This window comes from Mauremys mutica, chromosome 5 (assembly GCF_020497125.1).
Source record: "Mauremys mutica isolate MM-2020 ecotype Southern chromosome 5, ASM2049712v1, whole genome shotgun sequence".
In the NCBI taxonomy this organism is placed as follows: Eukaryota; Metazoa; Chordata; order Testudines; family Geoemydidae; genus Mauremys; species Mauremys mutica.
In genome coordinates, this window is record NC_059076.1 from 26,680,102 (window position 1) to 26,704,452 (window position 24,351).

The following is a 24,351-nucleotide window of genomic DNA, read 5'->3' on the forward strand; positions in this document are numbered from 1 at the left end:
ATGGTTCCAAAATGGTTGCTTTTGCTGGAGTTCTGAAAATGGAACTGCTTCTTCTATGGGTTATAAGATTTGCTCTGCCTTCACAACCCAAATACTTGAGAGTATAAATATTTTTGCATAAAATGCACTAAAATACTGTACTCTGTGTTTGCATCTACTCTTTTCTTCGCAAAGGAGTAGGGATTTAATGGAAATTGGGACAGTAGCGCACACACATGCAGATCCTAAACTTGGTGCAGCTGATGGGTCAGTTTTCCATTTACCTTCTCCTGGTGTCTGAGACCCAAAACAGTCCCAAATTATTGCAGTTGAACAGCTTCTCTAATCTGCATCAGTGGGAGTGGCCTGCTGGCACTGTCCCTCGGCTCCCACTAATATCCTTCGAATCTGAGGAGAATCCACATCTGCCTGTTTAAGGTGGTTTTTAAGTGCCCTTTGAGCTGTTGGAGCTGAGGGCAAAGCATCAGGACCAAGAATTGGACCCACATTGCAGAAACAAAATTCAGTATGTTAAACTCCTCATCAAGGGCCAGATTCTGTTATAGACCCACTGAATTCATCAATCCTTCCCAATACTCTTGAAATCAATGAGACTACTCGCAGAGCAAGGTTACTACTCAGCATGAGTAAGGGTGAGAATCTAGCCCTAAACAGTTAATCTAGCCATTTAGGACTAGATTCTCAGCTGATAGGAATCAGCAGCGCTCCACTGACTCCAAGAGATTTAGGTCAATTACAGTATAGTGCATTAACTTAAAAAGAAGATGGTGTTTGAATGCCTAAGATTGGCATGTAAAAGAGCCAAATAGTCAGTGTTGTTCCAATAAGTAGACTTAAATGTTACTTCATTTTACGCTATAGGCTGTGAAAATGGTACAAGATACTCACAATAAAATCAGCATGTTTTGACTGCACCTATTTATCACTGGCACCTTCTTTCATTTCCATTCACTTTTGACAACAGTATAACTACTTTGTTCTGGAATTCACGTACATTTTGAGGTCGGGCACAAGAGAAAGTCAAATACATCTCACAGCCAATGCCATTAAGTAGAAATAAAGTAATATAAAATGCAACAGTTTTTCTGTTATTGCTTCCTGACTCACTCCAAGAGAAAGCAATATTGTTCCAGCAGTAATGTGAGTGAGCGGTTTTACAAGCGATAGCCCTTTCCAAATACTGTCAGCATGTAATATTGGCTTTTGATGACAGGCAATGTATTACTCTAGCCAGTGCGATCATAATCCCTCCTACCTCTCTACTCCCATGAAAAGGAGAGGTGGAACTAAACAACAGAGTTACAAACACTAAGTCTTTGGGATAGTTAATGATCTTCTGTATGCTACTGAGCTTTTACATTAGATAGTGAAATTAAACCACATCACTACTCATGCTCTTTCAATACTCAGATTATCCTAGAAATTATAGCTGTCCTTTCTTGTATTTCTCTTCTATGGGAGAAAATCTATAGTCCTCTGTAAAGAAAGAAATCCCATAATCCTAATTCTATTATCCAACTGGACTAAAGCAAAATTATAATTGTCATGCAGAGTCCTTTGGGTTATGTGTTATATAAATGCAAATTGGTGTTAAGACTGTTGTTGCAACATTAAGGTTATGATTTTAATCACAGGAAAATTGGAGGTAAAGTTCCCAGAATGATCCCTGCTATGCCATTTCCCTTACCATTCATAACATCCCAGATACATTTATGGCCCAGCTACCACCTGTAATGGATCCTGCAGCACTTTGCCATTATATTTACCACATATCAGATCATGTTCATTTGTGAACTCCAAATCATGTGAGAGCAGATTTGGAAAGACTCAGAGGCAACTTCCAATTCGGTGAGAGAGGCAGCAGCTAGACCCATTTTTTTTTCTTTGATTCAGTCAATTGAGGTATTTCAGTGAATACAGCATCTGTCTGTGGTTCTAGGTGTTGCACAAGAATTAGAATGTAAACCTTGGAATAAAAACAAGAAATAAAATAAAGCATCCTCCAGGGCGTGACTCACACACACACACACACACACACACACACACACACACACACACACACACACACACACACACACACACACACAAATCCCCTCATAAAAAATGAGTAAATAGAAAATAATTAACATATTTGAAGACATTCACCTCATTACTGTAATGGAAGAGTCCAGCTTTTGCCTGGAGGAAAGAGGAACTTTGCAGAGTAGCCAGAAGGCTAACAAATCAGTGCACGTCTTCAGTACGCTTTCCCCACATAGATAGGTTAGGCTCACACTTGCATGCAGAGCAGCGTTCTGTAGCTATGCATTTTAGAAGCTTAGCTTAAAAATCTTGTTCAGACATGCCCATCAGTGCCATTTTCAAATGATCTTATCCCATTCAAATCAAAACCACTTTTCAATTAAACTTTCAGACATTTCTCCTCAACTTTCTATCCTCAGCTATTTCTACTGTTAAAGATTTTTTTTAAAAAAGTTTCACTTTCCCTCTTAATAAAAAATAAAATTCTGAATCTTCTCATTTTCATCTGCATGTTTTTTGCTTAAGCTTTTTTTGTGTGGTGTGTGTCAAAAGAATCTCCTTTGGATAGAGCTTAGTCCTCTATCCCCCATGTGGAGTGTCTTGTAGGATCTGGGCGTAAGCCTGAAAAAAAATCTTTCTGAATGTTGAAAATTGTAGAAGGTTAGGAACAACTTGAAAACAGGAGGTTAGAATGGAATCTACCCTATAACCTCAATGCTAGTGGTCATCCTTCATTATACTGATTAAGTAGCAACCAATGTGAATAAGATTTCATTACATCAAGTTACATCCATACTAATTTCAAGCTGTTAAAGAATATTTTTAATGTAGTGAGTACTACTTTAATAACTAGCTAGCTAATGTTTCAATTTTGGAGGGTACATGCATTTTGAAAACCAACCCAAGGAAGGTGTGTGTGGGGGGGGGGGGAGCAGGAGAAGGGCGGGGTGTTGTTCAATGAAAACTTAACTCTTTAGATCAACTTCCAAGGCATGATTGGTGGTATTTTCAAGACATGATCATTTCCCTTCCTTACTCAGTCCTACTAAATGGCCATTGTGGTCTGCAGTTGGGAGTTGAGGATGCTCAGGGCCGTTAATTGGAGTAGCCACAAATGTGTGATCATGGCAGACATGTAAACAAATATTACTCTTCACTGATGAAACCACCCACCAGAAAGATTATTTTTCCTAGATTTCTGGTAGATGTATATGTGGGGGGAGAACTAGGTCTTGTAAACTTGATATTTTTTCCTGAGATGAGACAAGCTGGCTGCTTTTTCTGCCCGTGACCCTTTTCCTCCCATGTTCTAATGGCAAACCTACATGATATATGGGGTCCATTGAAATAAATTACACATGGCACTTTCTGTGGGGTATCTTTCCATCCATGCTGGTTGGGGAGTCTCTTAACTGGAAGAATACTGCAGAAAAGTTATTAAGCATGTCGTAAATAGGGTGGTTGTGCAACAACCTATCATGACGAGGAGTCACTGGGGCTACCATTAGGTTCAAACTTTATCTGTACAAGTCGGGAAATGACTAGTGTAAGTTTCTAAGAATGGAAGGCTATTTGCAGGCAGGAATATGTTAGAGATTAACACCAAACTTTTAATGGCAAATATTGGTTTTAACCATGCACAGGTCACCAACCTTATTTATAAACACACTTTTATTTTTCAAGTACTGCTGGAGTATAATGACAGAGCCTTTAAGAAAAGAAGGCTGGGTCTATCATTTGTATATTGGTACAGCACCTGGTACAATGGGGTCCAGGTCTGACTGGTTTCAGTTGCTATCACAGTATGAATGTTAATAACAGTGTTGAACTGCATTTAAGATGCAGCCTTAATCTTAAACCTATTTTATTAATTGGACATTAAATACAAGAAACAAATCCCTGTGTTCTCTTTGGCCTACTTTGATGGAGCTGAGAATTTCCTTCAGCATTTGTTATCCCAGACTGTGTTCTGCCTTCTGTAATTAGTACTCTTGATGCTAATTCTGAGAGTGAGAAATGACAGCAGCAGCACAAGTAATGAAAGTGAGCAATCCTTGGCAGTGCTACTGAAAGGGAGGGTAGGACTCCGCTAATAGTTCTCCCATTCATCCTCTAGCTCTTTTTCTGCAAATCTGTTTCTGTGGGAGCTGTAGCCTGGATACTGGCTATATTTAACAATCTTTGCAAGTGCTAAAGCATGTGATTCTTTGGTAGCCAGTGGCATTTTTATGTAGATCTGTATCTGGAGATTTACTTTCCATCTGGCCAATAACCAAGCTGATATTTTATAACAGAATTATTTTGAACAGTCAATACAGGAGTAATCACGAGTGCTGGATAACATAGCTCAGATAGCTTTGTGACTGATTGCTTTGTGGACCTAGTTAAAGAATGTGCCCTTGTTCTAATGTATTTAATAGAGATAATCACAAATCAGTATTATACTAAGAGTACAGTCCATTCCTGATGACACAGAACACGTTTACAGTTTGTTAATTAAAAGTATCCAGTCTATGTTTTAAGCATTTGGTTGCACATTCTTGAATGAGATCATTTTAAATGGAACAATTCTTTCTCCTCCAAAAAGCACATTCATCAACAGTCACAGTGGTGGTCCTGCACCTCAAGGGTAAACTTGTATGTAGTCATAGCCTGAGTTCGGTTGTGAACTGACTGGGGCAGGGCCCCCGTCTAATAATAAGTCTGAAGAGTTCTGTGACTCTAATCAATATATCTAAACCTCCTTGCCATAGTATCTGAGCATATACAAATAAGTACACCTCTACCCCGATAGAACGCTGTCCTCGGGAGCCAAACAATCTTACTGCGTTATAGGTGAAACCGTGTTATATTGAACTTGCATTGATCCACTGGAGTGCGCAGCCTCGCCCCCCGGGAGCACTGCTTTACCGCGTTATATCCAAATTGGTGTTATATCGGGTTGCGTTATATTGGGGTAGAGGTGTATATACAAAGAATTTCTCCTCAGAACACCCCTGTGATGCAGGTGTTAGGACTCCTGTTCGCACACGCTCTCTCTCTTCTCTCCCCCCCTCCCACCTCCACGGGCACTCCTAAGTGTCATGCCTCAACCTACACTTCTCCCAGAGTAGTATCCTGTGGTTCACCCCGCTTTATACTGGATCACTGATCTACAACACCCCCCATTTCACAACCCTATTTATTCCAGCTGGCCCAAATGGGTCCGTCTGTGGAATCCTCTCTGGGAACTTGTGAGGAGTATGAAATTAAGTGACTCATGACTGCTTTATCAAAGACAAGTATGATTTAGTTCATAGAAACTTAACAAGCAGAGAGAAACAGGATTAAAACAATATGTGCCAATATGTATCTTCCCTTGCCTAACTTTTAACCTTCTTTGCAAATTTAGATAGGCTAGCTTATTCCAAACCTCCTTCTGATTCAGAGGACCACCTTGCATCTCTCCAGACCCCGACCCCTTCCCCTCCCCCCTCATGTCTTTCTCCCATTGAGTCTTACTTTCTGTTCCTGTTTGGGAATCTGTTTGTATTTTGCTTTCATGGGTAAGGCTTCCACCAAGAATGAGTAACTGAACCTGTATTTGCTGATTCATAGTGCAAAATCTTAACTGTATGATCCGCCCCACACCCTTCTTTCTGTCCCAGATTTTGTGTGAATATGCTATTAATCTCTTTTCAGTTAGTTTGGCTTCCTTAATTTGATGAAGCTCTTCAACTTACTGGATTGTTACGGTGGGACTTTCTTGTGAAAGGCAGAGAAAAATCAAAATTGGATACAGTGCACTAAAGCAGTCCTGCAGATCTTTATGGCATGATGCCTACTCTTTTCTGTATAGGTTTTGATACTGTGCTTATCACTGTAGTATCTCAAAGGGACTCCTAAGTGCCTAAATCACGTTGAAAACAACTTTATGCTCCTAAGTCCTTTAGTTCTTGCAATGCTGAGAAGAACAATGTCTAAATATCTTCAGAAATCTGGGCCTGGATGCCTTACTGGAAGATGCTTCAGTCAATCACAAATTATTAGGTTCAGGTTAAATGAACAGAGCACGTCACCTTGAGCTATCCAATTACTGTGATAAATGCCCAGAAACCCCCTTGCTTCAACAGCACCCTAGTCTTGCTGCACATGCCCTGACCCGGGGGTTACAAATATTAACCTTAACTTTTTTTCAGTATTGCATCCTCAAAGGGATAGGATGTGCCATGCATCCTGAAGTCAGGGTCAGGCTGAGACGGATTAGAGCCATAGTATGAGCTCCAGGTGTGTGTTCTCTCCCCCTCACCCCCCCAAAAGAGCAAGATGACTTTGCAAGATGCCGGGGGGGGGGAATTTCTGACTTTTTTTTGCGGGGGTGGAGGGGTGGGGGGGTTAGCATACATTTGGAATAACACTCCCAGCACTCCTATGAGATGTAGCAAATTTTGAGGTAATCTGAGTCAGCGTGTTGATTTTAGAGCACTTGAAATAGTCCACTTTTTAATGGAGATCACCATTGTACTACAATAATTTCATGAGCTTGATCACACCTAGAAGGCAAGTTCTTGTTTCCTTCTTCAGAGCCTTCCTAAAAGAAAGTGGAAAACAAACGATTAAAAAATTAATGGAAAAGTCTACTCATCCAGATCCAGCAGCCCTTCCTGAAGGCAGAGGAGCTATCAGACACTGCATGTTACGATAAGCAGACAGGGTAGGCTTCTTCCTGCTGAGAATGGCATAAATTCTGTAGAATTACAATCCCCTGAAAACCTGTCGTCATAAAGCCAAAGTTTAAATATTTTCCCTCAGGCTCCCCGGAAGGACCTGGCCGTTCGAACGGCTGTGTCTTAAGTTTTCTAAGAATGTATTTTTATTAGGTTTATGGCTGATTCCTCCTGATTTTGCCTTGAATCTCTTCAGGCTAGTGACTGATATGCAGAGTAGAGTAAATCTGTTACAGGCACATTATCATCCAAAAACAAAACCAAAAAATTCTGGGACATCCCACTGCCCCATCAGTTATTTAGGATTATTATAAAGGACATGAGGTGAAATATTGGCCCCATTTAAATCAATAACCAAAATCCCATTGACTTGATTTGGTTCACGGATGTCTCCCAATGGTGTAGAGTTGCTCTAAAGAGGTAACTGTGTATATTACACTAAGAATTGGGCAAGTGTCCAACTAACACCAGGATGTTTTAACCCCCAAAGGATGAAGTTCTTGAATGTAGCTCTGCCCAGAAAGACACTGATCTTTTCCTGGACTACGTCATTAGCAAGATCAGAGCTGTTCTTTTGACCACCAGGCAAATAATGGATGACTGGAAAGCTTGTTCAGTGTAGTTTATTTATGTTATGTCATATTTGCTCTGAATAGCAGCACATCGAAGAGGGAATCTCAAGGGCTTATTCACAAGATATGATAGTGTCAGAACATCTGTATTTGATACAAAAGCCATTCACCCGACGAAATGTCATCGCAAAATGTCATGAGATGACTCAGTATGAGCCCTTTCTTCGGTATCTATTTTTCTGTAAAAGATAAGGCCCTATAAGGCTTAACTGAAAGTTCTATAGTTGTTGGTTTTTTTTATATTATTAAATAAGCAAGTGAGATTGTTGCAAGTATTCTTGGGAAAGGTAGAGAGGCAACTCTACTAGCTGTTGCTATGATGTTTAGGCTATAGTCTGTATGTGATATTGTGTGGGGATTTTAAAATGTAGTACAATAAACCAGTCAGTCTATAGGAACAATACAGGTGTTCCCCAATACAGTTATTCTTTGTGCATTTGATACAAAGCCCACTGAAGTCAGTGGGAGTCTTTTTTTTCATTTTCTTCAGCAACCAATAGATCAGTCCTATTAGCTAAACTGGTGGGGTTTCTCTGTTAATTTAGTGCACAGGTAATCTATACTAAGCCTATTAAAAATAGCTGTTGAATCCAGTTCCATGTGGGCTGGTTAATGAATTCTGGATTTCTACAAATGCAGGCAAACTCTCACAGATTTAGTATGGATTATTTTTGAGATTCATGTGTAGATCATTCAGTTCTCAACCCAATTTTAAAAATAACATTTGTTAACCAATATTCAAACACAAAGGAAAGAGCATCCCTACCCTGCAGCACTTACATGATAACTAATACTACAAGAATGATAGACATCATTTTTACAGTATATAGTAAGTAATATTTACTATTATTGAATTCAAATGTGTATTGTAGGAAAATGGTTACTTGGTGGTGGTGGTTTGTTTATACAGATATGATTATGGTGTGTGTTTTATGAATTGTATTAAAAATAGTGTGAAATTTAGCAAGAAGTAACACTTTGGCTAAAGGAGTAAGTAATGGGATTAATAACCTTTATACTTTGAGTTATTCATACAATTGTTGTCCTGCTCATTTCAGTACTGAGCTACTTGTAAGGAGTTAGCCTTGATTCATATGGACGTGAGGAGAAAATCCTCACCAAAGTTTACATGTTACAACTTTGGGAAAGCATAGCCTAAAACTTTAATTTAGGTTAATAAATACTGATATACATTTTAAAAAAATAACCACAGCAGGCTTGTGACAATCAAGATGCAGTTTATATATAATCGTAGAGCAAGCCACATAGTACCGACTGTGTCTCAGTTGTAAGAAGAAACTGATCTGAGAAGAATTGTAGGAATCAGCACATCTTTTTATACAAGTGGACCAATGCTTCTACCTTTTGATGATTTCTTATAATTTTAGGTGTAGTTATCACTTTAGGCTTGTTGAAATTGGTCAGTGCTACTAAATTAGTTCTTTTCACTGTCTTTTCTGTGGTTGCAAATCAACATTTCTAAACCTTGCAAACTTGGTGGGCCAGACTTATCTCTTTTTCCAGACACTTTCAGATGTTCTCATGCTGCTCCATCCCTCTTTCTCCACTTCACTTGTTAGGGTTTTTCTGATTTACTGCTGAAATGCACTAGCACAGTGCCAAGTGTTTTAACACAATATAGTATTTAGTGTGTCAGTTTTTGCAAGCTGACAAATGAATTTTGGCAGGTAAATATTTGTACAAATGCATGAACATTGTCAGTAGGTTGGGAGAACTCTTTTTCTGGGAATGCTGTCTGTTTCCTATAGCTTTCTTAAATAGGTATTTTCTTAGCTTTTTTCCCATGACAACATTGTCTTATTCTATAGTTGGATTGGCAATTGTGGGCTTTGGTTGGTACAATGTTCAGCTGTATCTTCATCAATTTTGTTTATAACTTGTAAATCCTAGAGGGTATTAACACACACAGACTTATATTCTATTATGGTAATTTTAATATGGTATTTATGATCAGTTTCAATATATAACATTTATAATCCTTTACAATGTTCATCTTATGTGTATTTTGCATCTTTCTCCATCCCCTTTTGGCACTACAGGCCCCAAATGGGTGGTTCCAGTACTGTTCATTTGTTTTTGTAATCATCATTGATGTCTGAGTATGAATGCCAATTTGTTAGCAAAACTGTAAGTCCTTGTCAAACATAACTTAAAAATAACAAAAATAGTATTGAGTTAAATCAATATTAAGGCAATTACACCTTTTAGGCAGCAAGAAGTACTTGGAGTAAATTACAATGACAGCTTCACAATATTTGTTAATTTTTCCAATTTTGTTTCGTGATTGATACTACAATTATATAAATGCTGTGCCCATACCATCCAGATGACTTCAGCATGTGAATTCTAGGGCGGGAAGTTGCTCATATTACATAATAACTTACTATGCGTATGAGCACTGCAAAATATTTAAGGACCTTGCAGGCATCCTCAGAACCCCTGTGACACAGTAATATTTTCCTCATTTTATGGAAGGGAACTTGAGGTACCAACAAGGTAACTAGTATTGCTCAACAACTTGTCAGAACTGTGAACTGAATCCAGGTTTTCTGATGCCTTGTTCCTGTGGTTTTTCCTTCCAGTTCTGTTTGCACCTCCCACCCATATGTGGTGCAGAGAGAGTCTTGTGAACAACCCTTCTCTCAGTCACAGTTGTGTGGGATTGTGTAACTTGCCTGGGGTAATTGCCGAAAGAGAAGAGTGATACTAGGGAAATATTTATTGTACTTTCAATCACCTTTTAATTTAAATTTTTGCAGCTGGGCGGGGGGAGGAGCAGCTAGTGTCATGTGGCCAGGGGCGGCTCCAGGTCCCAGCACCCCAAGCGCGTGCTTGGGGCAGCATGCTGCGGGGGGCGCTCTGCCGGTCGCCAGGAGGGTGGCAGGCAGGCAGCCTTCGGCGGTTTGCCTGCAGAGGGTTCGCTGGTCCCGCAGCTCCAGTGGACCTCCCGCAGGCGTGCCTGCGGATGGTCCGCTGGTCCCGCGGCTTCGGTGGAGCCGCGGGACCAGCGGACCGTCAGCAGGCACGCCTGCGGGAGGTCCACCGGAGCTGTGGGACCAGCGACCGGCAAAGCGCCCCCCCGCGGCATGCCACCGTGCTTGGGGCGGCGAAATGTCTAGAGCCGCCCCTGCATGTGGCTGCCAACTCTGCAGATCAGCAGCAAGTGTTGTGCAAGCCTGCCAGTGCTTTATGGATCACCATGAAAAATGACTTGAGAAAATAATTCTTCAGGTTTTACTTTCCCTATTATTTTATGGGGAAAATGTAGTATGTTAAATATTTACAGTTCTTCCACCTCCTCATTTTGGGACACTTCCTGTTCCCACAGGTGTGATCCTCCCATCTGTTCTGGAGAATCACCCCAGGAGTGTCTTTATGGATGGTAGTTCAAGAATCACTTGTTCAACATCACATACTCAATACTATTTAAAGTACAATATTGCATTTGCGTCATGCAATTACTACAAAATTTCACTCATCCCTCTACCATAACTAGGTGTGGAGTATAATTGTCCATCCCTATCCAAATTCCCCACTTCTCTTCTCACCCGACCCCGCCGTGTGGCATGTCTAACTTCTAGATTAAGTCCTGCACAACAGGGGCGCAAGTATCTATCTGTTATATGGGGTGCCTTGCACACCTTTGTGAATGGTACAAACAAACAATAACATTGCTCATAATATACTTCATGTACATATTTCCTTAAGAATGCTAGAAAGGAGAAACGAGTTGCATGAATCTCTAGAAGTGTATGTCTAGCTGGAAAATGGGCTGAGTTAAGCTGGCTTGTGGTTATGGTGCAGGGGTTGGGTGCATCCGGTATCCCTTGACATGCATCCTGGGGGTCCCTATTTGACTATGAAGCAACTGCATCTCTTCAATTACTGCTGACAAAGTGAGAAAACGTAGGTAAACGGGATCTGATGATTTGGGGTGGTGACAGGTTGCAGAGATATGGGCCTTCAGTTCTTCAGACAGTAGGAGATTTGTCAGACAAAAAGTAAGAAAAGCATGTTGCCTGAAAATATGGCATTTACTTTAGTACCAGCATTGTGAGATATTGGCAGACAGGGACCTGACTTTTTGATTCATGCTGTTTGAATGGATGGTCAGCAGCTAGTAAAGTGGTTACTGTGCCTAATTCAGTTGAAGTGTATGTATAACAGAATTGATTAGGTGATTTTATAGGGATGGTATTACCCCAGATCGTTGAAGTGAGGTGCTCTATATAACCAGAGCCATATGGCTGTGTTGTTTGCAGCCAGCATTCAATAGCAGAAGTTGCCCATTCCAAAATGGATCTGTTGGAATGAGTCAATTTCCTGCTTTACAATGAAAGGAGGATCTTTTTTTTTCCCTCACACTATTTGAAGACTAAGGCCTTGTCTACACTACAAGACTATTTCGAATCAACTTAGTTCGAATTTGTGGATTCGACCTTATGAAGTCGAATTTGTGTATCCATACTAAATACACTAATTCGAATTTCTGAGTCCACATTCACGGGGCCAGCGTCGACTTTGGAAGTGGTGCACTGTGGGAAGCTATCCCACAGTTCCCGCAGTCCCCGCTGCCCATTGGAATGCTGGGTAGAGCCCCCAATGCCTGCTGGGGGAAAAAATGTGTCGAGGGTGGTTTTGGGTAACTGTCGTCATTGAACCGTCAATCACGCCCTCACTCCCTCCCTCCCTGAAAGCGCCTGCGGGCAATCTGTTCGTGCACTTTTCTGGTCAGTGACAGCGTGGACGCCACAGCACTGCAAGCATGGAGCCCGCTGCGATCCTCGCCGTTTTCTCCTCCTCGCACTTTATCGTCCACCTCTTCCACATTCAGCTGCTGAGAAATTGGGCTACTTTTCAATGGTTCTGCAAGCACTGGGGGACCATAGGGGACGTTTTACCAACATGAACGTCGGATGGCCGGGCAAGGTTCCTGATGCGTGTGTTCTCAGGAACTGTGGGCTGCTCAGACGCCTGCTGGAAGGTAGTTTCTTCCCGTACCACGAAATAACTGTTGTGGATGTGCATTTGCCTATAGTGATCCTCGGTGACCCAGCCTGCCCGCTAATGCACTTGCTCATGAAGCCCTATACAGGCGCCTGGGACAGCGACAAGGAACTCTTCAAATACCAGCGAGCAGCGAGCAGCGTGACCTGTGACTGTTCAGTTTCTTTACAGAGAAGCTGAACCTGCCCCTGTTTCTTTACCCAGTTACTGTTGACTCTCCTCTTCGGTTAAATACCCCGTTCTCCCCGTTTCCCCCACTTCCAAGACACGTGTAAAAATAAAATACATGTCACACTGTTACTGAGGAGAGGTTTCTTTATTCATGACTTTTCGTTAAAGGGTTGAAACTGGAACGCAGACTGTGGTGGGTAGGGTGTGCGCTGATGTAAAGACCGCCTCTAAACTCAAGGAATGACAGGCTCCTGCTCCTACAGCGGTCCGCATTGCCGGACTGCTTGTTTCAACGGAGCCTGCCATCCCTCCTTTTTGGGATTCTGTGTGCGGGGGGCTATGTGGCCTTGTGGCGGAGGAGGACGGATACAGATTCCTCTGCTGCGTGACTCAGCGGTCCAGGACAAGGACCGCTGTATAAGATCTGTAACCGCCCTCCCCCGCTGCAAAGTCACATCTCCTCCGCCCACACAGATCCTGGAAACCACCTCCCATACCGACCACGGTGCCTACTGACTGCACTGTGTGTGTGACCCGCTGCTGATCCGGCCCCCGTGTCTGTACCCTGGGAAAGGTGCCTGTCCTATGCAATTAGCAACGCACTTCCCCATGCACCCCATTCAAACACAGTCTTCAGTGAAAAAACATGACGGAAACAGTACTTAACAGCAAAGTATTTTTATTACTTAAGTACACAGTTATGGGATGGGACTGGGATTGGGACTTGTTTGAGTCCGGAAGGGAAGGACTTATGCAAACGTAGGGTATGAGAGCTTTTGGTTACTTGAGCACTCTGCTGGGGTGCAGTGACAGTATTCACGGCCCAGGGCGGGCATCCTCCTGGTTATTTAGGGTGAGGGGGGTATGTGACTTTGTGGCGGGGGAGGGCGGTTGCAGAGATACTGCCGGGGGCTCTGTCCTGCAGCGGTCCTGCAGAACATACACAAGTCGCCGGAGCGTGTCCATTTGCTCCCTCAGTAGTACAAGCATTGCTTGAGTCGCCTGCTTGTGTTCCTCACGCCACCTCTCCTCCCATTCGCTGTGTGAGCGCTGGTACAGAGAGACTTTCTCCCTCCACTGCCTCTGCTGGTCCGCCTCGGCTAGGTAGCAGCCCACACATTCATCGAAAATCGTGTCCCTTGTCTTTTTCTTTCGCCGCCTAATCTTCGCCAGCCTCTGCGAGGGGGATGCTGTGGAAGGTCTGGAGACAGTGGAAGCTGTGAGATGGGAAACAGTTAGTGAATTCCTTGCAAAGATACTTTTTTGCGAACAATTAACTGAGTCTAGGCTGTCTCTGTGAATTTTTTGTTGAGACCCCTGTGCCTGCTGTTGCACAAATCATTTGCGCGGTGGATTCTGGGTAAATGTCGCCAGTCATTCCTTCCTCCGGGAAAGCAACGGCAGACAATCATTTCGAGCACGTTTTCCATGAAATGCCCTGGCACACGCCATAGCGTGGCAACAATGGACCCTATTTTGCCTTTTGTGTATGTCACCGTATGTATTCTAGATGCCGCTGACAGAGGCGGACCAGCAGCGCTACACAGCAGCATGCTTTTGCTTTTGCATGACAGCAGCGATGGTTACCAGGCATACTGCACCGTCTACCATACCATGAACTGGTAAGAAGACGGTAATAAGATGGTCATGGTTACCTGTCCTTTTGCACTGCGCCATTTGGTGCTGTCATAAGTGCCCCTGGCCGATCAGCCAGGGGCGCAAAAGCAAAATTTGGGAATGACTCCCCGAGTCAATCCCTCCTTTTTGGGTATCTAAAAATAGAATCAGTCCTGCCTAGAATATGGGCAACTGTACTAGAGAACCACTGTATCATAGAACCAGAGAGCACAGCTGCTCTCTGGCCAATCATGCATAAATTTTGAGCTGAATGCTATTCACAGGGTGTGCTCCTGAAACAACCCCAGCTGTTCATTCCGTTCTTCCCCCAGCCTTCCTGGGTTCCAATACCATTGTCCCCCCACTTGTGTGATGAAGTAATATAGAATGCATGAATAAGACACAGGTAGTCGTTTGTGAGAAATGAGTGGAAGGAAGCCTCCAGCTGCAATGATAGTCCAGAGATGACATTAAGGGGTGTGGAGGAGGGAGCCAATCATCCCTCTGCTAGTCCAGGGGCAATTGAATCTTTTCTTTACAATGAAGGGTGGGGGCTGATGGAGCTCAGCCCCCTGTTGCAATGATGAGGACGGTTACCAGCCATACTGCACCATCTACCATGAAAAATTAGGACCAGGCGACCTTGATCGACCTGTCCCAAGCAAGTTGGTATGGTTACCAGTCCTTTTGCACTGCCCCATGTGCCAATAGGCTGATGATGAGGACGGGTAGCAGTCCTATTGTACCATCAGCCACCCATGGCGGGGTGGGAGGAAGGATGTTGTTGTTGAGTGCTGCAGCAGCGTGTCTATCTGCAGCATTCAGTACAGATATGGTGACATGTAAAAGAGTCAACAGAGGATTGTTTTCCCTTTAACTTCTGGGGGTCGGGGGGGGTGTGCGTAAATTGCCGAGCTATGCCCCGACCCACCGCGGACACTCTGTTTGACCCTAGAAGCATTTGGAGATCAGCCAAGAATGCAAATGCTTTTTGGAGACAGCAGGAACTGTGGGATACCTTGCGTCTTCGTTCCCCCCTCCCTCCATGAGCGTCCATTTGATTCTTTGGCTTTCCGTTACGCTCGTCACGCAGCTGCGTGCTGAGTCTGTGCTATGCCGTCTGTCCGGAGATTTTTTAAAAATACTTTGGACCAGGTGTAACATTACAGTAATTCCCCTACTTAGATGCAGGAGTCTCCGAGCGAGATAACCGTGAGGACGGGCACTGAAGGAGATAGAGAGCGCATGCTGCGTGAAATCTAGCATGAACCACGGACCTATGCAGCCGTGCTCTGGGAGGCAGTGCTCCCTGAATACCGCATGAAAGCCTCGCGCGGAAAAGTGTGCTATCACGGAGCACCCAATAAGGCAGCTCTCCCCAGGAACCTCCTGCTGATGCTTATCGATTAACGGCAGGAGAGCTTCGTGGAGATCTCCCAGGAGGATTTCTGTTCTATCACCATATATACAGAGACCTCCTTTTCACACACTTCAGATTGCTGTTATATTAAGAATAAAAGTTAACATGGTTAAAGCACTTACCGACTGCTCCTACCCCTGATTCAGGATCCGGGTTCATGGCCGGGGAGGGTTGGTAGGGGATCTCCGTGACGGTGATGAAGAGATCCTGGCTGTCGGGGACACCAGCGTTGTAAGCGCTGTCGCCTGCCTCGTCCTCCACAAACCCTTCCTCATCTTCCCCGTCCGTGAACATCGTCGAGGAACTGTCCGTCGACACTGTCCCATCATCAGAGTCCATGGTCACTGGTGGGGCAGTGGTGGCAGGCTCCGTAGCATCCGTTGGCCGCTTTGATTTTTTGGTAGGCTTGTCTGGGGTCCTTGATTTTCATGCGGCACTGCGTTGCATGACGGCTGTATCCTCTGTCTGTATCATGGCTTTGGAGACCTTCTCGTAGGTCTTTGCATTCCATTTGTTGGAGCGCAGCTCCGAAAGCACAGACTACTCGCCCCCCACACCGATCAGATCGAAGAGTTCCCGGTCAGTCTATGCCGGGTCCCTCTTTCTATTCAGAGATTACATGAACTCCTCTGCTGGAGAGCTCTGCATTGCTGCCGGTGCTGCTGAGCTCGCCCCGATGTCCAACCACAAAATGAGATTCTAACTGTCCAGAAAGGAAAAGGAATTCAAATTTTCCCGGGTCGTTTCCTGTGTGGCTGGTCAGAGCATCGAAGCTCGGACTGCTGTCCAGAGCGTCAACAGCGTGGTGCACTGTGGGATAGCTCCCGGAGCTACTAAGTTCGATTTCCATCCACACCTAGCCTAATTTGAACTAGCCATGTCGAATTTAGCGTTACTCCACCTGTCGGGGTGGAGTACCAAATTCGAACTAAAGAGCCCTCTAGTTCGAATTAAATGGCTTCCTGGTGTGGACGGTTGAGCGGTTAGTTCGAATTAACGCTGCTAAATTCGATTTAAAGTCCTAGTGTAGACCAGGCCTAATTAAATGTCTGAATATATTTGCATGGTATGACTTCATATTTTCGTCCAGAAACTAAAAAGTTAATGAACTTTGGGTTAATCAAATACTGTAAGTTGGATTCCTGTTCATTAGAAGTGCTTTGAATCAGACAAATATATTATAACTAATGTTCTACTTTGTACCCAATTTTAATCTGTAGACACAGCTATATAGAAAAACCTCTAAGCTGTCTCGATACTACATAAAAATATCCACGGCTGACAACAGAAGGCACCAAGGGGTGCAAGGGAAGCAATGTTGAGTGTCAAATATAGCCAAGGACAAACTGTATTCTGTGCCAGTTAAGCTGCATCCGTTGCTGACATCTGCTATCAGCAACTTTTTTTTTTATTATTTTAGTCAAAGCTTTCATGAAACAGTGGGTTGATTTCTAAACTGGTTAGACAACTCTTTTCATATGTAAGCCTTGGGATTTTTATTGTGTGCATAGGAAAAGTTTCAGCATTTTAAAAACTATGTTCAAGTGATACCTTGGTTCTTCAACACACAAGAATCAAAGGGGGGGAAAAAAACTTGATGTTTAGACTACTTTTGGCTAATGAAAATGTTTACAGTTCCCCCTTAAGTATTGTTGTTGTATATATTCCTGGTACCTGGAGATTATCTGCTGCTAAGGCAGTGTGGTTCCATTGTGCAGATTTGGTAGTTAAAATATTAGTCCTGCCAAAATGGAAAAGTCAATCCCCACCAAATGTTAATGCTGGGCTCAGTGACGTGGTTGACCTTACAGTTAACGAGAGACTGGCATTCCACAGAAAGGGAATGCCCAAAAACTCCAAGCAACTTGGTCTGACTTTTTAGAGGTCTATGATTAACATAGACCTTGAAGATTGATAGGTTGCTGCTTCTCCTCCCCTCTCTTTATCATAACTGTAGTTACTTTGTGTATTATGATGAATCTGATATTTTGTTACAGTTGCAGTTGAAAAAAATAATAAAAATTATAAATAAATACACAGTAAAATTAGACTGATTAGTTGGGTTGTTTTAACATATAAGCTCTTAGTAGTAAAGGTAAGATTGAATGGTGTGTTACCAACATGTTTACAGGAACTGGGTAGCCATTGTCAAGTTAAATCAACAGAGATCATCTTCCTCCACACAGCACGAGTTCAATTTATCAGCCAGCTCCCTCCATCTGTTCTTTTTAGAAGTTGTCTTAAGCAACAAACAAGCTCTAGTCACTGCACCATCTTGACTTCAGTTTGCAGCTGCCTTGTCAAACATGGAAAGAGAGGCTCTATTGCTAACTGTTTATCAGATGGCCCAGAAACAAAAAATCTGTTCTCATTAAATGTTTATATAAAGCAGGGTTCAGACTTAGTTTGATCTGACATGTGGCAGTCAGAAACAACATGGTCTCTATATGAGTGTATGGGTACCGAATGTCATCCAAGACACCCACAGCCAATGTAGAGAGAGTGAAGACCCCTCTTTTTTTTTTTTTCCATCTATTGAAATTTCAGTGCCATAGCACAGAACAAGGCCACGTTTACACTTACCTGCTGGGTCGACGCGGAGAGTTCGACTGCTCGGAGTTCGAACTATCGCGTCTGATCTAGACGCGATAGTTCGAACCCCGGAAGCGCTAGTTCGAACTCCGGTACTCCACCGCGGCAGGAGGAGTTGCCGGAGTCGACCTTGGAGCCGCGGAGTTCGCTTCCGCGGCGTCTGGACGGGTAAGTAAGTCGAACTAGGGTAGTTCGAATTCAGCTACGTTATTCACGTAGCTGAATTCGCGTACCCTAGTTCGACCCCCGACCTTAGTGTAGACCAGGGCCAACTCAGGACTGTCGAATGACTGTAGTATGTCAAGTCACAAAAAAAATTGACATCTGGTGAGATTTACTATACTATGGCCAGTAGTACACTGCTGTTTGTAATTACTTTCCAGACCTCAAGAGCTGGTTTAACTATGTAGTAGGGTATGTAGTGTCAGATTTTAAAAAAAGTGATGTCATCTCTGCTCTGTGTTGGGTTAGTTACCACGTTAGCCAATGTGAGTTAAGGAGGCAGCTTTTTTATTTTGTGTAGGGAAGACAAGGCCTGGGGGGAGCCATATTCAAGGAGCCCATTTGTACTCTGAGCCTGTCCTGATAATACATTGCAATCTAAAATGAGTGGCATCTCCTTCTGGTGACTCACGTGGGTAAAGCTTATGTTGTGGGTGGAGTTTAGAAGAATACCTCAACCACTTTTTGTAAATTCAGTCCCTGCCTCACAGCAACCCTCTGAGTTTGGGATATGTTATCTGCTTGTTTCTCAGGTGGGGAAACTGAGACACCATGATTTTCTCAGGGTCGCACAGGAAGTATGGTGTGGAACCAGGAGTAGAGCTTAGATGTCCCAACTTAGTGTCTAAACAACAAGCGCGTCTTTCCACTCTACTTAATGCAATAAACTGCAAAAGAACAGGAATTAGCAAAACAAGAAAAGAATTTCCTTCCACAGCAACAGATATGTTAACTGAACACCTCATCCTTAATATCAACAAAAACATTTTTCATACTGTACAGCAGGGAAGCCCTGTGAATGATTACTCTGCTAAAATCATGCATTAGGCAAAATAACGTTACTATGTTATATGTGATCATCCGGTTTAGGCCCCAGTCCAGTGGTATGTTGCAGCTATATGAACCCCAGTTCCCCACTGAGCCCCTTGAAGTTGTTGGTAGGACTCTGCATGTACATGGGGATCTGTCTGTGGGCAAGGCATTGCAGAATCGGGGGGCCTTAATCTGTATTTCTATGGAGCTAGAGCATCACTGTGTTCCTCAGAATATTAGCATTGTGATTTGGAATAAAAATAGAAATAAACCTGCAGCTCTTTTGTCCAGTTTAATAGTAGTAATCATTTCTACCAAGCTTTGATAATCCAGAATTGTAGAGTGACTAAAAGTTGGTCAAATGAGGTATATTGAAAGTTCGACTGTAGTAAGTGACCTCCAGCAGGATTCATTTGCCCGTCAATTCTCATTCAATATGAATTTCACCCATTTAATACTGGTTAAGAACTTTTTGAAATCCTCAGATGGCAGATGCTGTATATCTGCAAAATATTAATATTGTCAGGGCTTGAGAATGTGCAAGTAATATGCAGTAAGTATGATAGTGTGTGCTGTATAACACACTTTGAATGCTTATTGAGGACAAGAAGATTCATCCATAATTGTTGTTTTTCTGTTCTCCCTTCCCCCACAGCTAGCAGTTTGATAAAGTTTTATTTAATTTCTACTTTTTGGCAGGTCTGTATGTGTTCCATCAAATTTGTAAAATTAGGTCTGACTTGCACAAAAGAAATTGGAGGTGTCTTACAGCTGTGTCTTAATTAGTCTGTGTCATGAAGATTAACCTCACAAGGACTGACACCTTATATTATGGAAAACATGCTGGAACTAACTTGTTTTAGCTCTACTTTGTTTCATGCATACGATGCCACATGACTGGCTGACAGTTTCAGTGAGGTGAAGAAGTATTGCCATAAATGGCATTTTGCCCCAAATGAATAGTAAGGTTTGTAATAAGCCAGCTCTTCTAAGAACAGGGAATGGGGTAGAATATAATTTTGGTACTGGTCACAAATCTTAAAACTTGCCTTTTGGCAAAATATATACTATCTAAATTCTCAGTTGTTTTAATGGTTTACTAAAATCAGGAACAATATAGTATATAATGTACAGTTTCTTAATAAAAGAAAACTTGGGATAAAATATTTACATCTGAAACTCCTCTGTGCTTATCAATTTAATATATTATTTAAGTCTTAGATATCCTTTAAATATATTATTTTGAAAATCTCTTGTAAGTACAGGGAGGGAAAATCTATTTTTTGAACTTTAATACAAAATCAGTTTCACTTTTTATATAATAATGAATGTTGGACTAAGGTAACGGGTGTTTTCATGCTGTTGGGTTCATGCCATCTGAACTAAGAAGTGGTTTGGAAACCTGGTTTAGGCTGCAGAATGAATAGTGAGTTGAGAGAGGAAGGACTTGGCTAACGGTAATGGTGACTTCAGATTTTATCCACAGTGGTCTGTGTAAAGCTGGTTTTGCTGGTTCAAAATTTTTCACTGGGCTAAAATTCATCTTTGTGTCAAGGGACACGGCAAAGCCACCATAAGGCCTATTTTGAAGATTTAAGTGGGACTTAAGTGATGGATAAGCTTTGGCTGGTTCTCTGTCCAGAAGTGAATTTCACTCTTAATGAGGAATACTGGTATGGTAGAATTGGTTTGAAGAATAAAAAAAACATAAAACTAATAGGTGTTTCATCCTTTAGATGAAACTTCTAGAACAAAAATATATGTTCCTGCCCCAAAATACATCCTTGCAATGGCTTTTGAAGCTATCATAACAAAGTAATATGATGTGCCATGAGCTTTTATTTCTGTAGGAAAAGAGCTAGCACAACCAAGCTTAAAAAAGAAGAGAGAGCGTTCTAAATATGCCATAACTGTAGATAGGTAATAAAAACCTCTCATTTGTGACATGGGAACATAAACCCCCGCACACATTTTATTGAAAACAACAAAGAGAATAAATAACAGAACAGCAAGGAGAGTAGCTTAAGGTTTAAACATAAAGTTTGAAAGACTTAGACTTTGGGCCTATGGTTCCAAACCTTTGTGAGGTCAGTTTTACCAACCCAGGGAAAATAAAGAGTTAACTGAATGCCATGCATTTCTCTCTCACGCTTTTATTTTGGTGGAGACTTTAAAAGACAAGTACATGGGATGATGTAAGACTTAAAATTTGCTATTGAAAATATTTTACACTGTACACCTCTAGTGATTTGACTGTGTTTTTTGTGTTCAATTTGAGACACATGGGGAAAAAAAGCCCAATTTTCAGAGGCCCCTTTAAGGGGTCTCATATGGCATCCTCTGGCTGTCCATTGGGGGCAGTAACACCTCAGTCTATGACAGCTGAATGATAAAGACCTGATGGATACTTACAAATGAAAACAATCCACTGTTTTGTTTTAAGTTTAAAAAGTCAATAAGTTTTCAATAAGTAATAAGCATTTTTAGTTTAGTTTTTTTTGTCTTTTATAATGGGTATGTTAATATGTACTATGACATGCTTTTAAAATATATTTCCATTACTTATGGTAAAACTAATCAATGTTATGCAATTTTAATGGCTAATAAGTGTGCTTGGTATTACTTCCAAGCGATTTCACTTGTGTAGACAATTGATACATTACTAAAATAAGCAAACAGACCAAATTCTAACTAGGGATTTGTAAGGACTGTATATATTAGGGAGAATAGCTCAAATCATGTATAGGACTAAATGTTTGTCTAAAGAGAAATGTTATAGTAGCAAGTGTAATTAAATTCAGAATAGGTAACATCATAAAATGCATACTCTCCTTTGACATTCATCCCATGCTTGTAATAATTTATATTGTCACAACAGTGTAAAAATACTACAGAATGTAACAGGGATTTTCTACACAAGATAAACTTTTTACTATGTAAGTTTATCAAGTGAAGTGCAGAGGGCTGTTGGAAGAGTCCATATGGACACAACTATTGCTCTCTTAAGTAAGGTAGCACTTCTGAATGTATTTTTCCCCAAATGCATTAGTTCTTTTTCATTGGTTTTGGAAATGATTTTCTGTACAGCAGATGTTTTGCCTGTTGTTGAAATTGTGGTAAAATCATTCACTGTTCATCATTTGACAGGCTTGCTGCTCCAGCTCTTTGGAAGTGCAGTATTCTGACAGTTTCAGCAAATATACTACAAGTACTAGATACTAAATGGCACTTTATGAATTAAAAGTTTTATTTCTGTACAGATTAATTTTAAGTCTGAAATACCAGAGAGGTGTCTACGATTCTGCTATTTGTTTTTGTTTGTACACCTCTACCCCAATATAACGCTACCCGATATAACATGAATTCGGATATAACATGGTAAAGCAGCGCTCCGGGGGGGGTGGGGCCGCGCACTCTGGCGGATCAAAGCAAGTTTGATATAACGCGGTTTCAACTCTAACACAGTAAGATTTTTTTTGGCTCCTGAGGACAGCGTTATATTGGGGTAGAGGTGTATTACCATAGTGTCTAGGAAACAAAGTTGTGGACCAGGACCCTGTTGTCAGAAGTCCCTGCCCCAAAGACTTCACCATCTCAGGCCTTGTCTACATTAAAAGGAGAAGTCAATCTAAGCTGCGCAATTTGAGTTACAGGAATAGCGTAACTCAAATGGACGTAGCTTATATCTACTTACCGTGGGGTCTACACTACGTGATGTTGACGGGAGATGGTCTCCCGTCGACTCCCCTTACTCTTCTCAATCAGGTGGAGTACAGGAGTCGATGGGAGAGTGATTGGCAATTGATTTAGCGGGTCTAGTCACTAGACCCCCTAAATCGACTGACAATGCATTGATAGCCGCAGCATCGATCCTCTGGTAAGTGTAGATAAGCCCTAAGAGGACACAAACAGTAGGGAGTACAAGTGAATAATGAGACAATAATGGCTAACACGATGATGTGCGGAGATCATAACCTAACAGCCTAAATGTTAAGTTTTTTTTGTAGGCATCATGGCAGAGGAGACTTTTAAGGAGGGATGTGCAGGTAGTTAAGGAGGTAGCTTTGCAGATGATGATGGGACATGGATGGGACACAGCACAAAGGTGTGTTTTTGAAAACTTAACAAGTGAGCAGTGAGATATGCATCATGGACCAAATGGAGATGAGCATCGACAGCTGGATAGTGTGTGCGAGAGGATAGGTAGAATAGGGATTGAGTGTGTAGGGCCTTAAAAGTGAATACAAGCAGCCTATATATGATGAAATAGAGAAGCGGGAGCCGAGGAGGGATTCAAGGGAAGGGGTGACACGGTTAAGGTGATTGGCTAGGAAAATTACCATTGCAGCAGCGTTCTGAATGGATATGAGTAGGGCATGATTGCAACTGTCAAGGGCAGGGAGATGGATGTTTCAGTAATCAAGACACAAGATGATGAGAGTTTTATCTATGTGAGTGGATGAGGCTAATCTAGATCCCAGTTAAGCAAGTGCTTGCTTTTTTGAGTATGTGCTTAGATTTTAAGCATTTTTTTTAAGTCTAGGATTTTCAAAGGAGCCTAAGGGATTTAGCACCCAGTTACCACTGAAATTTAATAGAGACGGCTCTTTCCTTTGAAAATTTGCCCTAAAGCACTCTTTCTGAAATGTGTGTCATCAGTGGGGGAAAAATCCATAAAAGTCTAATTTTCCCATATATGGAGGTGATATGGTAGACTCCTGTGTGTCTAGAAATCTTTAATGCCCTACAGTTTGGGGAGAAGAAACACTAAACCATAACTCTCAGATTTCAAAGTATTGTAATTCTGCCATTCATTTCATTAACAGATGTCCAACTGCCAGCATTCTGTCTCCTTGCTATAGCTTGTCACACTGAAAAGAGAACACATGATAACCTGTCATCTTTACCTACTGCTGATATCTTTATCTAACACTGCAAGGGATGCATGTTCCTGTTATAACACAAACAGCATAAAAGGAACAAGGGGTACCCTGTAGTTGCTACAAAGGTGTGTATTCCAGTTGCCTCCTGCCATTGGATATGTAGGAAAATCATTTTAAACAAACTTGGGATTTCACAATGAATAGCCATTATAGGGTGATTAGACAGCTCAGACACTACGCATCTG

The 24,351-nt window shown here is 42.0% G+C and overlaps 1 protein-coding gene across 10 annotated transcripts in view; it reads left to right on the forward strand.

Moving 5' to 3' along the window:
- The window catches only part of CCSER1 (coiled-coil serine rich protein 1), a 1,044,860-nt gene that overhangs the window by 518,813 nt on the left and 501,696 nt on the right, over positions 1 to 24,351 (forward strand). The window lies entirely within an intron of this gene.